The 14,572-nt window shown below is 51.0% G+C and overlaps 1 protein-coding gene across 1 annotated transcript in view; it reads right to left on the bottom strand.

Annotated features, from left to right (window-relative positions):
- Coro2a (coronin 2A) overlaps nt 1-14,572 on the bottom strand; it is a 55,844-nt gene that overhangs the window by 40,429 nt on the left and 843 nt on the right. The window lies entirely within an intron of this gene.

Raw genomic sequence — 14,572 nt, 5'->3', positions numbered from 1 at the left:
CTATCAAACCCTTGGCATCTTGCCTGGTCCAAAGTGACTCAAAAGACATACCTGCTTCAAATAAGGAACTCTGGGCTAGGGCCGTGGCATAGTTTGGTAGAGTGGTTGCCTAGAATGCGTGAAACCCTGGGATCGGTCACCCGCGCTGCAGAAATCCAAGCGTGGTGGTACACACCTGTTATCTCAGCCGCTTGAGAAGTAGAGAGAGGAAGATCAGAATTTCAAGGTCTTCCTCAGCTATATAGTGAATTAAAGGCCCAAAATTAAAGGTGTAAAGAATGGAGACTTTTACTGAGCCCTTGCCATGAGCCAGGCTCAGATCTACACGGTCTGCAAGAAAATGTCTCTTGGACTCAGACAGGGATGGAGCAGGACAAAGGTGGCCACGTTCCTTTACTCTGAGGCAGCACTTTGTACATGTGTGAGTGTGTGTGCACGTGTGTGAGTGTGTGCGCTGTCCCTCTAACAAGACGAAATCTGTTGTATCCTGCACCTTGCCGTGCTGACTCACTCAGAATCTAATTCTCTGCAGACCCACTAGCTCTTCCTCTCAGTCGGGCCTGGCACTGCACAAGGAAGCAAGAAGGGCCCAGAGTCCCAGAGTGGACCAGGCTCAGTTGGGGCCAGCCTGGCTCCCTGCCTCCCATTCCACACCTTTCCTGCTTAACTCTGAGGTTTTGGGGCTTGCATCTTGCCAGTAATGGAGAACTCATTCCTTTGGGAATGGAATTTTCTGGCTTCTGCTGCTGCCATCAGTCCCTGGAGCCCCACCAGCCATCTGTGGCTTCTACAGTGACAGCCTCACAGACATCAGAGTTCCCTGACCACAGACTACTGGGATGGCTCCGATTCAGGCTGGAAATTACCTCATGGTAATTTTCTTTTTTCCTTCCTTCCTTCCTTCCTTTCCTAAGACAGAGTTTCTCTCTGTAGCCCTAGCTGTCCTGGAACTCACTTTGTAGACCAGGCTGTCCTTGAACTCATACTCTGTAGACCAGGCTGGCCTTGAATGCACAGAGATCTGCCTGCCAATGCCTTCCAGGTGCTGAAAATAAAGACATGTACTACCACACCCAGCTTTTGGACTTTTTTTTTTTTTAATTTCCTCTTATGGTATCTTCCCTTAGTGTGTAGAGCTGTCACCTCGCCCAGTCTGGATCCTGGTGTGTTCACACACACGCACGCACATACACACACACAAACACACACACTGTACAACAAGTCCTCCACAACTTAGAATGATCACACTGGCAAGACCCAGGAGGGGAAACCGAGTCAGCATGCCAGTAGCCACCCAGAGCATCCTGGGAACAGGATGCAGCCCTGGGAGTCTTCTAGGGCAGCAAACAAAGTTTCCTTTCATTCTGGGCCTGGTTACAGAACCAAATATTTTCCCTCTTATCTGTTACTCTAAGTCATAGCGGGGACTTGTCTGTGGAGGGCCAAATTCCAAGGATGGCAAGCGAAGGAGAAAAGGCCTTCTGTGGAGAGGTCAGGGGCCATTCACATTATCAGCATCCTCCTGGGGGTCAGATCTTCTTTTCCCTTTAAAGGAAGGGCCTCACTATGTGGCCCAGGCTGGTCTTGAACACACAGCCCTGCTGCAGCTTCCTACAGGTTGGGGCTACCGGTGGGTGTGTGCCACCTCCCCTGGCTTTGTGCTCAGGCCTTTGAAAGGTGAGATGCTTCAACTGAGAGTGACTTGTGTTGGAAACATGGGACTTCTGGTGGCCAGGAGAGAAGACAAACCCAAGGATGTCTTTCCTGCTGGCCAGACCAGCAGCCCTAAGTGCTATGGCGTGAACCTGAACATATTGCTTCAACCAGCATCTTCCCAAGGCTGATAGGTCAGCGTTGGGTTGGGCTTTCTGAACCCAGGGCAGCCAGTGTGAGCATGTCTGTGTTTGCAAGCATGCACATGTATGCACATGTGCGACTACGTAACAGAGATCCACCTCCAGTGTGGGGTGAAGCCAAGGAGACCAAGGAGTTTAGAACAGGCTTTGAATTTTTGTTTGTTTTATCTGAAACAGGTTCTCATATATCCTAGGCTGGCTTCAAACCGGCTGTGTAGTAGATGGCAACTTTGAAGTCTGCTCCTCACGTATGTTTGTATTACACTTGAGTACCACGAAACTTCCAAACTTTAGAAAGCATTATTTTTATGTGTATAGGTGTTTTGCCTGCATATGCCTGTACAGCATGTGTGTGCCTGGTGGTTTTGGAGGTCAGAAGAGGCGTCAGATTCCCTGGAACTGGAGCTACAGACAGTTGTGAACCGCCGTGTGTGTGCTGGGAATCAAAAGCTGGTCCTCTGCAATAGAAGCCAGTGATCTTCCAAACTGCTGAGCTGGTTCTCCAGTTCCAGCTTCCAAAGTTTCCAGCACTGCTCCTCCAAAGGGCAGAGTCCCTGAGACTACACTCCAGTGTTTTATTCTCTCTCTCTCTCTCTCTCTCTCTCTCTCTCTCTCTCTCTCTCTCTCTATTTTGAGACAGGGGTTCTCTGTGTAGCTCTGGCTGTCCTAGAACTCGCTTTGTAGACCAGGCTGACCAGAGATCCTCCTATCTCTGCCTCCCATGTGCTGGGACTTAAAGTGTGTGCCACCACTGCCTGACAATCAGTATTTCATATTAAATACAAGAACCATCACTAAAAGATATGACACATACGTGAGAGCTACTCAGAACAGCTGTCAATCTTCCCTTTGAATACTGTCCCCAAGTGAAAAAGCCACAGCGTGGTGTGGTCAGGACAATTAAACTGTTTTCAGTTTCGTTTGTGTGTGGGAACTGAGGGAAGGGAGAAAGGAGGGTAGGAGAGGGAGAGAGAGAGACTCATGGCATAGCCCAGACTAGCCTCAAACTTGTGGTGATCTTCCTGTCTCAGGCTCCTGACTGCTGTGATGACTGGCATGTGACCACACCCAACTTTCTCAAAACCACTTTTCTTAGGTGGCCGGCAAGACGGCTCAGTGTGTGTGTGAAAGTGACTGCCACCAAGTCTGACAACCTGAGTTCCTGAGTTTAATGTCCAGGCTCCGCATGGTAGAAAGAGAGAACGGACTCCTCAACTGTCCCCTGACATCCACATATACCTGCACACACCAAACACACGAGTAGAATATAATTAAACAATAAAAACACTTGTCCGGGGGCAGGCAGTGGTGCACACCTTCAGTGCCAGCACTCAGGAGGCAGAGACAGACAGATCTCTGAGTTTGAGGCCAGCTTCAAGCTACAGGTCTACAGAATGAGTTCTACGACAACCAGGGCGACACAGAGAAACCCTGTTTTAAAAAACAAACAAACAAAAACAAACAAACAAACAAACAAGTAAACAAAAACTTGTCCCTTGGGGGGAAGAGTTAGTCAGGTCAAATTAGATAATGGGTGGTTAATATATCTATTAATCTGAGCATTGGTCTGGATTAATCAACCATGGTAAACTGATTGGGCTATCCTACTAAACACAGTGGTCCCTATCGCTACTTTTTGGTGTCTCCTCTGCTCCCCAGAGATCCCTGGATCATGAGACAGACAGATCTGCCAGATACTGACTGGGGAGCTGCGTGACCACACCTGACAATCAGAAGTGACCCTGGATCTTTTCTTTTTGGTGCTGGGAGTGGAGCCCAGGGCCTCCTGCTTGCCACAATGCCCTTCCACTGGGCCCACACTCAGCCCTGAGTCCTGTCCTTGTTGGTGTGGGTTATACACAGACTCACTCTGGAAGCCCCTGGAGTAGATGCCAGGGTGAGATACGGTGTTGATGCTACAGGGTCTGGACACACCATCCAGTCTTCGTGTGTGAATACAAGAGCCAGGAGCTCACGGCCATATGGGAAGAACACTTCTTTCCAATTCTAGAGACCCAAAATTCTTTGACCTAGAGACCTGCCCCGCTTTGGGGCTCAGGCTATCAAGTAACCCTTATTAGTTCTCTTCCTGCACTACATGTGGGTCTCTGCATCTCTACTTTACTATCAAGCCTGGCTCCTCACCTCTGAAACAGGACCCATCAGAGCTGGTTTGGTTTGCTCTCGGAGGGCCTATGACGTTTGGTGACAACTTTGGGCTGAGATATAGGGGGTCTAGGACCCAGGTCACCAACTTCTGCCTCCAACTCTATCAGTAGGCCCTGTTAGAATCTTCATGGAGTTCTGGCCTGGGCAGCTATGGTTCTGGGACTGGTCAGGCAAAGGTCTGAGACCTGTTACTGTGTCCATGGCATCTCCAGTTCTTTCCAGTACCCTCCAGGCTGTCCTGCTCCCCAGAGACTGCCTCTCAGGCTGAACCTTCCTGCGGGCTGCTGTCAAAGGGAAGCATCCTGTTCCACACCTCCCCACAGTCTCTCCACCTGGCACTGAAATCCAAGGTGCAGTTTAGGGGGAGTCTGGGGGGCTAGGAGAGAGAGTTAGGACATCAGGAGATGAGTCAGATGGGGGCATTCTCTATAGAGAATTTCCGATTGGTGACAGCGCTGACCCCAGCCTGACTTCCTGAGGTGATGACGTCTCTGCAGTTCTGGTCCGTGTCAATGAGCAAGCACTCCTCAGTGGCTAGGGTGCAGCTCATAGCAGAGTGTGTACTCAGCATGTGGGAGGCCCCGAGTCCGTTCTCAATACCAAAAGTAAATAGTAACAACAATAAAAATAATTTAAAAGAAAACCACCTCTCCTTTCTAGAACAGCCCAACCCTCCTCTGTACCCTTCTAGTGACTAAACCACAGTGTAAAGCCCCGGTCCCCCAGGCTAAGCAAGTCTCTCCTCCCCAAGCCTGACACAGCACAGGACATTCCTTTCCATAACCTTCCTTCCCAGTACTCTGGACGGTTAGGTCAGGGAAGGCTTTCTCCTCTGGGAAGCCTCCCACACGTCCATTTGGTGTCTCCTCCAGTGGCCATGACTCTCGCCCACCCTCCGGACTCCCACAGTGTGGACTCAGCAATGGTTTTCAGCTCCAAAGGAAAATTCAGGAAAGGGACTCAGAGCACAGAGTGCCCTGCAAGGCGCTCGACTTCCTAGGTCTTGGACCTCAACAAGTCTTACAGCCTCCCTGTGACTCTTTCACCTCTGCAAAGCGTGTTTCACCCCCAAGTTATCTCCGGAGACTGGCCTCCTGTCTCTTGATCACACGCCAAACTTGGTCTAGATCAATGGTTCTCAACCTGTGGGTTGTGACCCCTTCGGGGTCTAATGACCCTTTCATAAGGGTCGCTCAAGACCATCGGAAAACACAGATATTTACATTATGATTCATAACAGTAGCAAAATTAAAGTTATGAAGCAACAATGACCTGGAGGTGAGGGGGGTCAGCACAACATGAGAAACTGTACTAAAGGGTCGCAGCATTAGGAAGGTTGAGAACCACTGGTCTAGATGAACAGAACACTACCCTGTTTCTAAGGGAATTCCAGAAGCCTCTTGCTGACCTGACCACATCTCACCCACCACAGAGCCCTTGCCAGGATCCCTCTAGGATAACATGACTCAGTGAGTGACAGCCGACTCCACTAACTTGCTTGGCCCAGGTTGTATGGAGGAGACCAGCTCTAGGGATGGCTTCTGGGCAACAGGATAATCACCTTCTTTGGATGCACACTTCCTGGGACACTGGGTTTCTTTTATCAACCCGTTAAAGCCTTTTCTCTGCCACTTCCCACAGCGCCTAGAATACCCCTGCACTGGAGGAACCTCGGTATCTGCCTCCTTGGTGGGTGGCTATGTAAAGGGGCCCAGACAGGGGCAGGAGGCACTGATGGGGTGCAGGCTGCTTTTCCCACCTGCACCCCTCTGCAAGTATGGTCTGGAAGGGCACTGAGGGACCAAATGGAACTCAGACCTTCTATCTGGCTTCTTCCTCCTTGCACCCGAAGTCAATCCATCATGGATGGACCCTCCTCTTAGACACCTCTCAAAACATCTGTAACTTCCCACTCCCAGAACGAAGCCTACCCCTTCACCAGGTCAGCGCTCCACCTCCTCTCCTCTGTTGTTTTGTTTGAGAGAGGGCCTCTTGTAGTTCAAGCTGCCCTTGAACTGACTATGTAATTGATGATGACCTTGAACTCCTGGTCCTTGCTCCCAAATGCTGAGATTACTTGGCCCGAGGACCCTCACGGGTCTCCACTCTCCTTCTGCTTTTTGAAGTTTCTGACCCGAAGTACCCCACTCTCCAGCCCCATCTTGTTTAGGAGCTAAGCCGCCAATGCACAGCCCTTTCCGTTTCCCAGAGGCCCTTCCCCTTTGCCCCAGGCTTTGCCCTGGCTGTCTTCCCTGTCCGCTATGCCCATTCCCCACCCTCACCCATGCCCCCCTGCTCGCCTCTCAGAGCTCAGCTCAAAAGCTCTTCCCTCAGGAAAGTCATTTAGTCTTCCAGCTCAGGGTCCAGTCATACTCTATTCCACCCTCTCCTTATTCTCCTCCTCTCTCCACACACCTGCCTCAGGTTTTGTGGGACTGTACAATGCCTCTTTCTGACACCTTTAGACCATGAGTCTATAAGGGCAAGGTCTGGGTCTGTTGGATTCCCTTAGTGTCTCTAACTGCGCCTTGGGTTATATACCCAGAAAGCTATAGATAAGGAAACAAAAGTCCTACTGAAAAAATACTATTTAAAAGGAAAGGAAGGAAAAAAATAGCATCAAAAAAGAAAAGCAGCTAAGCATGGTGGTACATGACTTTAATCTTAGCAAGAAGAGGCAGAGGCAGGCAGGTTACTGAGTTCAAGGCCAGCCTGATACACATAGCAAGTTCCAAGCTAGCTGGGGCTACACAGTGCAACCTTGTCTCAAAGATAGAATAGAAAAACAGTAACAATGTAGGGAGTGAAGAGCGGATCTAGTCTGGGCCACACTCCAGCACCCTGTGGAGAGTAAACATCTATGCTTTTCTCCAGGTGGGCCGCTGGCCAAGCCACTCTGGGTAACGGTGACAGCAGGGGTGAGGCTAGTGGGAGGTCAGCAAACTCTCCAAGATCTCCAAACTCCTGCTGGCCATGAACTCTGACCACTGCCAGGATGTTAATGGGCAGCCCACTGGGCCGTCTGAACTGCTCCAGTGTGGGCATGTTCCCCTGCCCTAAGCTGGGGTGTTTCCATGCAGCTGTCCCTGGAAACAGCACCTGCTGTGGATGAGGAAGCTCTACAGAGGTAGGACCTAGTGTGAGCAGGGGTGAATCCAGCTGTGCCTCTATCTAGCGTGAGGCTGCTATGTGGGTTAGAGAGGAGAGATCTAGGAGTCTAAATGTGGGGCTGAAGAGATGGCTCATTGGTTAAGGGCACTGGGTGCTTTTCCAGAGGACCCGGGTTTAATCCCCAGCATCCACATGGTGACTCACAGCAGTTTGTAATTCCAACAACACCGTCTTCTAGACTCTGCGGGCACCAGGTATGAAAGTCATGCACAGACATTCGTGTGTAGACACAACACTCATAACACACACACACACACACACACACACACACACACACACACACACACACCTAGATGGGAGCCAGGCATGGCAGCATACACCAGCACTCCAGAAGCTGAGGCAAAACACTTGTCAGGAGCTCCAGGCCAGCATGAGCTATATAAAAAGTAGCATATCATCTGCTAGGGCTCTATAGCAAGACCCTGTCTCAAACACCACATCAAATCAATATGGTAGCTTAGCTTCGTTCTGCTGGGCAAAGCGGCTGAAGGCCTGTGTGTTTCAAGGGACAAAGACCAAGGTTCCATGCTGCTCAGGGAACGGAGCCCCTTTCTTTATCCTGGCTTCTGATGCATCAAGGACCCCAAGGCTTGGGCCCCTGCCCACCCTGGTGTCCCCAGATCTGTGCCGGCTACCTCAGCCTCACTCAGAGGAGGGCCCCACTTATGGCGGGGCCCCTGCCTCCTGGGCCTGGTCTTTCGCTCCTGACTGCAGTTGTGTCTGCAGTCCCAGAGATGTGAGAGCTCTCCTCCGGGTGTTTCCACACAGCTGTCCCCGGAAACAGCATCAAGGCCTCACGATGTGCTCCGTCGCTCTGACCTGAAGAGTACTTCACCTTCTGGCCTGCTGGTGCCAACTGGGTCTTATTGCTCGCTGTACCCACGGTACAGATACAGACAGCTCAACAATTATAGCAGGCAGATAGATTCACGTCTAGAAAATTCAAACCACAGAAAACACCCCCTTACCACTGAAGATCCCCAGACAGATGTCTGAATAGTCTTCCCGCCCTCCACCCTCCTTGGTACTGAGGCTCAAACCTAGGGCCTCTTATGTGTGAGGTAAGCGCTCTACCACTGAGATACACTGGCAGCCCTCTTTGTTGCTGCAGGAGACAGAATCTTAATGTCTAGCTTTCAACTCGCGACCCCCGTCTCAGCCTCCCAGATGTCTAGGATTATGCTTTACACCCCCAAGCCTGGCTTGAATGTTTTTCTACATTTATGTCTGCACACATATTCTTTTTTCATATCTGAACTCAAACACGCTCCTTCTGCCCCTAGACTGTTCTCTTTCCAATAGCATGCCACCTTGGGCCTGTCTCTGGTAGGCTGGTCCTCATTATGATGTCATGACACCCCACCCCACCGCCTGGCAGCTCCCTCCAGCCCCTCAGGCAGGTTCCAGGGGCCTTCACCAGTGGGGGCAACACTGTGAGCCTCACGGGTCTTATTGGCACAGACAGTTCTCTTCCCCAGGGGGCTGTGATTGGTGACTGAGTGGCAGCGGCCACCACCTGCAAGTGAACTGTAGCACACATGCTCTGGAACTCTTCAGTCAAGCAGGCTGAGAGCAGTGGTGGACATCTGTATGTCCAGTTTGGTCACAGAACTTGCACAACACACGGGAAGTGCTCCCTGCCCGGATACTCCAGAGCTCAGGATCAAGCACAATGGGAGGGGTGCCTGGTGCCGTGCAGGTCACAGAACACCTCCATATCCTTCAAGGCCTGTGGCTCTAAACAGGCTGGTACACTCGGCGCAACATGCACTTATCTGCAAGCTCCCAGTTTTTACAATACTCTCAGGCATCCCAAATGGACCTCAGACTTGCCGTATAGTTCTGAACTTAAAGATCCTCCTGCCTCCATCTCCCAAGTGTTGGGATTAGGACATGGCTACCACACCCAGTTTATGGGATACTGGAAATTGAACCCAGAGTTCCTATACTCTAGATAAGCACTCTGCCAATTAAGCTACATTCCAGCCCAACCATTCCTATTTTTATAAAGGGAGAAACAAAGGTTAGAGAGATGGGCGAGGTACCCCATGTCTGACCTTTAGAGGTGGCTGACTCCACACCTTCTCCAGGCTGTCTTCCTGGGCTCCCACCCCACCCAGGCTGGATTGGAAGTCCTAGCTAGGAGATTCCTGGTTCCCAGCTATGGATGGTAGGTAGCCATGGCTCCCCGCTGGGGCTATGAGCTACTGCGGGTGGTGCTGATTCTGGTTTATCCCTCCCTCTAAACTCAGAAACATGGGGGAAAAACTTCATTTTCCCGCGGGGGTACTGCAGTATAACAGAGGCACACCACAGCGGCAAGACCAGGCCCCTTTCCTAGAGTAAGTGTTCCTTCCATCCCACCAAGCCCTTTATCTACAACCTTGGACTCTGGGTCTCTCCCTGAAGTTCACACTTGTCTTCTTTGACACAGAATGGGGAGGGGAGCTTGGCAGGAGATTGAGGGAGCTCAGTCTACCAGCTTAGCCACCCCCCTGGGGCAGCTGTAGGACTGGCCCATAAATTGAGTATCCACTCTTGCCACACATGTCCCTGAAGCCAGTGGTTGGTGCCATCATAATACATACATTGTAGATGAGCACGTAAAGACCCTGGCCTGAGATAAGTTAACGACTGAACTGGATGGAACTGGATGACTGCATCCCAGGCAGTGGCTGGCTGCCAGGGTGTGTTGGCCCAGTGCTGGAGAGAAATGCAGTCAGGTTGCAGGAGAAAAGTCCTCAGGGGGAGGGGCAGTGTGACTGTGGCAAAGTTCCTCCCTTTCCCCTTTCCCTGCCACCTCCCAACAAGGGCTGAAGGATGAGACTCTGGCTCAGGCCCCCCTGAAGTCTCTAGGACTCCCTGGGGGACAGGGTCATGACACTTGCCAACTCTGTACAAGTTCTCTGGGCTCCGGGCCAGGCTAGAAAGAAGCAGCTGTCGTGAGAATCCCACACAGGTTCTCCTATGCCTGATTTCTCTTTGGAATGAGACCCCAGCTCCGGAACCCTTGGACAAGGTCCTACTTGCTGCACTTGGGACATGGCTAGGAGTGAGTGGGCTGGGTGGGTGGGTGATGGGGGTGACTCGATGAAATGCGCCAATTTGGGCACCCTGGGTTTTTCCTCCAGACACAGAGAACAGTGCCAGGTCTGAACTCTGCAGGCAGATGGCACAGTCCAAAAGTGAGCCCCTGGGCAACACGGGAGCCTTAGTCTTTCATCCGCAGAATGGGGGTGGCAGTGTCCGAAAGGAAGGAACCTCCCCGCTCCGAGTGATCACACTGAGGACAAGAGGACACGGGACATTAATTTTCTACTTTTCCTCTTTTCTAATGTTTTATCCACCATCATCAAATAGTCATAGCAGAAAAACCAAGAGAATGTTCTTTGTAAGTTAACTTTATTGAGATACAGTCTACCTATAACATAACAGACCCATTTAAAAATGAGAATCCAGGCATGGTGGTTCCCACTTGCAATACCAGCACTGGGGAGGCTGAGGCAGGGGGACTGCTGTGAGCCCAGGGACTGGCCTGGAATTCAGAGCAACATACTGTCTCCAAAAAGAATCAAAACCAAACCAAACCAAAGGAAGCACAGGAAAGATAAAAGCAGGTACTAGTATCTACCCTCCGCTTGCCCAGACCCTCACCTATGGCTTCTGAAGGCTGGAGTGAGCTAGGGAGTGTAATTCCTTCACCTGCCTAGAGTGGTCAGGAAGCCGGGCCAGCCTGGCCCTCTACTGTTCTGCAAACACACGGAGCTCACGCCCACCCTCCCACCCACCCTAGGCCTGAACTCTGTGACAGCCACCTCTGAGACCTGGTAACAAGGTGCCACGAATGGGTGGCCTGTGAATCACACACTGCAGTTCCCATTGTTACTGGAGCCAGGAGGCCAAGATAAGGCTGCAGACTGGGAGTGTGCGGGAGGGCCAGCTTCCGGGGTCAGGGAAGGGTGCCTGCTGGCTGGTGTGTCTCAGGGGACCTCTTTTGCAGGAACAGGAACCCTTATCAGAAGTGTTCTATCACCCTGACCCAATCACCTCCTCCCATGCCATTACCTTGGGGGTGCCGGTTTCAACCAATGAACTTGGCAGATCACAGCAATCTTGGGGAATCCCACCAGGTCAAAAGCCTGCGTGGCTCCCATTGCCTTGGGTCAGAAGTCTTAGCTTTTCTCTCAGACAGAGCTGGAAGTTTCCAAACCTCTCTGTACCTCTTGTTTGTTTCTTTGTTTGTTTGTTTTAACTGAAAAAGGTATAAAAATAGTACCTCCCTCACTAACTTGTAGGATTCCACACTGCACACGGAAGGGGGGGGGTTAGATAATCAGGACCATGGCCTCTGCCCTTCTCCTGTCTCACTCTTTTTACCTGCTTTCCTGGTCTTCCCAGTACCCACCTACCTCAGGACCTTTTTACTGGCTACTCCCCCACAGCTCAACCCCATTTGCCCAAGTCACCCTCTTAGCGAGCCCTGCAGACCCCTGCCTAAAATGGCAGTCCCCCTTTCTGTGGTCAAATTCCTTCCTGATTCCTTTGTTTTCTTTCCTTTGTCACCTTCTGCCTCTGTCACCTTCTGCCTTCTGTCCCTTTCAGACAGACTGCAAACTCCTTCAGGGCATCTTCTTTGAGTGTTTTGTTTACAGTGGAGGTGTTTGGTAAACACTGGGGACAGAGGCCTGGAGTGTACAACAGAGAGCACTGCAGCCCTGCGGCAGCCAGCACTGTATTGTCTGACTCAAGGCCTCCTTACTGGAGTCTCAAATCACACCTTCCCAGTCCCCTACCACACCCCATGGCTCACTTATTGTAAGGAACCATAATTACATCTTTAATTATATCCTTTTCTACTTAGGTTGAACCACACTTTTTTTTGTAAGTAAAAAAAAAAAAGTTGGACATAAGCCTTTCTGGAATGGTTTAAACTAACGTGTAAGCCCCTTGCAGGTCCCCAGGAGGCATCCAGAGAAAGAGTGAGGGTTTCTGGTCCCGCCGATGCAGCGTGGCTGCCAAGCTCTTTCCTCCAGTCCTAAAAGTGAAGCCCCTGCCTCATAATGAAAGCAGTAACATCTGGGGTCTTCCTGTGTCTGGCAGAGAAGAGGAAAAGTTCCCCAAGGCCTGAATCAGAGCTATTTCAAAAGAGCAAAGGCTTCAAGCAGAACTCCTTGAGGGGAGCTGGCAACCCTCCCCGAGGGAGGACACTTATCTCTGGGGGAGGGAGGGTGTCACAATCTCTGGACGTCCAGAGCGCTCAGTTCCTCCAGTAAAAGGCTCCATTAGCTGAGCTGCACAGATGCAGCCACCACCAAGGCCACACCCACTTCACACGGGAGAAAGTGAGGTATAGTCACGGCCAAAGCCACACCCACTTCATAAGGGAGAAAGTGAGGTGCTGAGGAGCAGGGCTGCCCTGAGGTCACACAGTGGGGCGGGAGTCTGGATCTGTCACCTTGCTTCAGGGTCTTCCCGCCTGATCACTGGGGCAGTGGTGGGAACTTCACTGCTGTCCCTTTGACACCACTTTTCTTCAAATAAAATGTTTCAGAAGCCTCGACAGGCTTCTTCAGGGTCAGGAAACTTGTAGTAATACACACAAGTCTCTCTAGTGACCGCCTTAGGGTAAAGTCCCCGAAGGAGAGGCCTGGGAGCAAAGGGCAGGCAGATCCACTGAGTAGACTTCTGTTTTCGATGGGTGCTGGATTATCCTACAAAACGACACACCCCAGGCTAATCCTTGCAGCCCTGCCAGGGCAGAGTTTTAACCTTTTATGTTTATATCTCGCCGCTTTTACAAAGCAATAAGACTGTTTCATTTATGACATGTTTTTACTCCTGCCCACTTTAAATTGGAGACGGAGTCTCACATACCCCAGGCTGTCCTAGATCTTGATCTGTAGCAGAGGGTGGTCTTGAACTCCCAATCCTCTTTCCTCCACCTTCAAGTGGAGGAATTACGGCCGTGAGTCACCATGCTCAGTCTATTCTGGGATGGCACTGGGCTTCATGCAGCTAGGGAAGCACTCAAATCGCTGGGCTGCACGCTAGTGGCTAAACATGCCCTGTTTAGGATTAGGATTCCTGACTGGTTGTTGTGTGGCTTTTACCAGTCACATCCCCTTCAAGGGACAGGTGATAGCTCCCCATAGCATAAGGAGATTGGATGAGGTGATTTCTAGAGACCCCTTTCAAGTCAGATAACCCACAACTCCACAGTCTATCTTTAAAGTATGGGATGGCTTTGTAATAACCCGAACCTGCCTTCCTCAGATACCATCCAGGATCTACCATCCTTGCAGATCACACACGAACGCAATGACAGGGGACTCGGGTAGTACTTAGACCTTCAAGCTGGTGCTGGGCTCTGGCACAGCCACACTTATACTTAGTCTCCCTTTACGAGAGGGTAATAACACTCATTGGCAGAGAAGCTCCAGGTTGGGGCCCAAGGGACAAGGTCCCCGCCACTCTGCCTCAGCCCTGGAACACCATGGCACCCGACAATGCCCACCCAGCCCTCTGCCTGTAGACTTAGGATGACACTGGGTTCACCACCTGCCCCGATGCTGGTGGAGGGGCAAATCCCCTCTTTCAGCCCTAAGAAAGCCCTCCAGTGAGGGTCAGGGCACACACTGATGTGAGCCTGTCCTACCTTGACTGGAGGTCTGAGAGTTGGAGCTTATTTTTGCTCTCTCAAGGTTGTTGACAACAGGTGTGGCTACACATGAGAGATGCTGACCTAGGGTGTGGTTAATTTGGAGGTAAAGGAGGATCCTCTCCACTTGGACCAAGAGTTGGAGAATTCAAGTCTATTCTTTATATCATGTTAATGAAATCTGCCGCATCTCCCCTCCCTTTTTGGAGTGAAGTAGATAGGCGTGGGGAAGGCTAAATGAGGAGAATTCAGTATTCACTGAGCGTCGCTCCCGATGCTGTTCTGTGTTTCTGTCTCTTATTTCTCCTATATCTCTGTTCTGTTTGCTTAATAATTCTAATCTTCATGCTCCTACCCTGGAAGGTACGAGTTTTGTCGAAGCTGGCTTTCAATAGGTGAGGGGGAGGGAGAGAGGAAATCAGCAGGCGCTGAACCTGTTCCTTAATTGGGACAAATGCCAGGAAATGAGGCAGAAAGGCCCAGAGATGGTCCAGGTCCTTCTCTCCCACATACCACAAGAGATGTCGGAAGGCGAAGACAGCATAAGGACACATTCCTATGCCGAGGCAGATGGTTACGAACAAGCCCCTGAACCATATGCACAAGGGCAGGCTCTGGGGCAGAAGGGCCAGATGTTGTCTAAAGGACACTAGCAGGGCTACAGCTGCAGTGGGAGCAGGCTTCCCATTTTCAGCTAATGAGATCCCCATCGCCAGAA

This window comes from Myodes glareolus, chromosome 16, assembly GCF_982192425.1.
Source record: "Myodes glareolus chromosome 16, mMyoGla1.1, whole genome shotgun sequence".
NCBI lineage: Eukaryota > Metazoa > Chordata > Mammalia > Rodentia > Cricetidae > Myodes > Myodes glareolus.
Note: the sequence above shows the minus strand (reverse complement) of the source record. Positions and strands in the feature narration are given on the sequence as shown.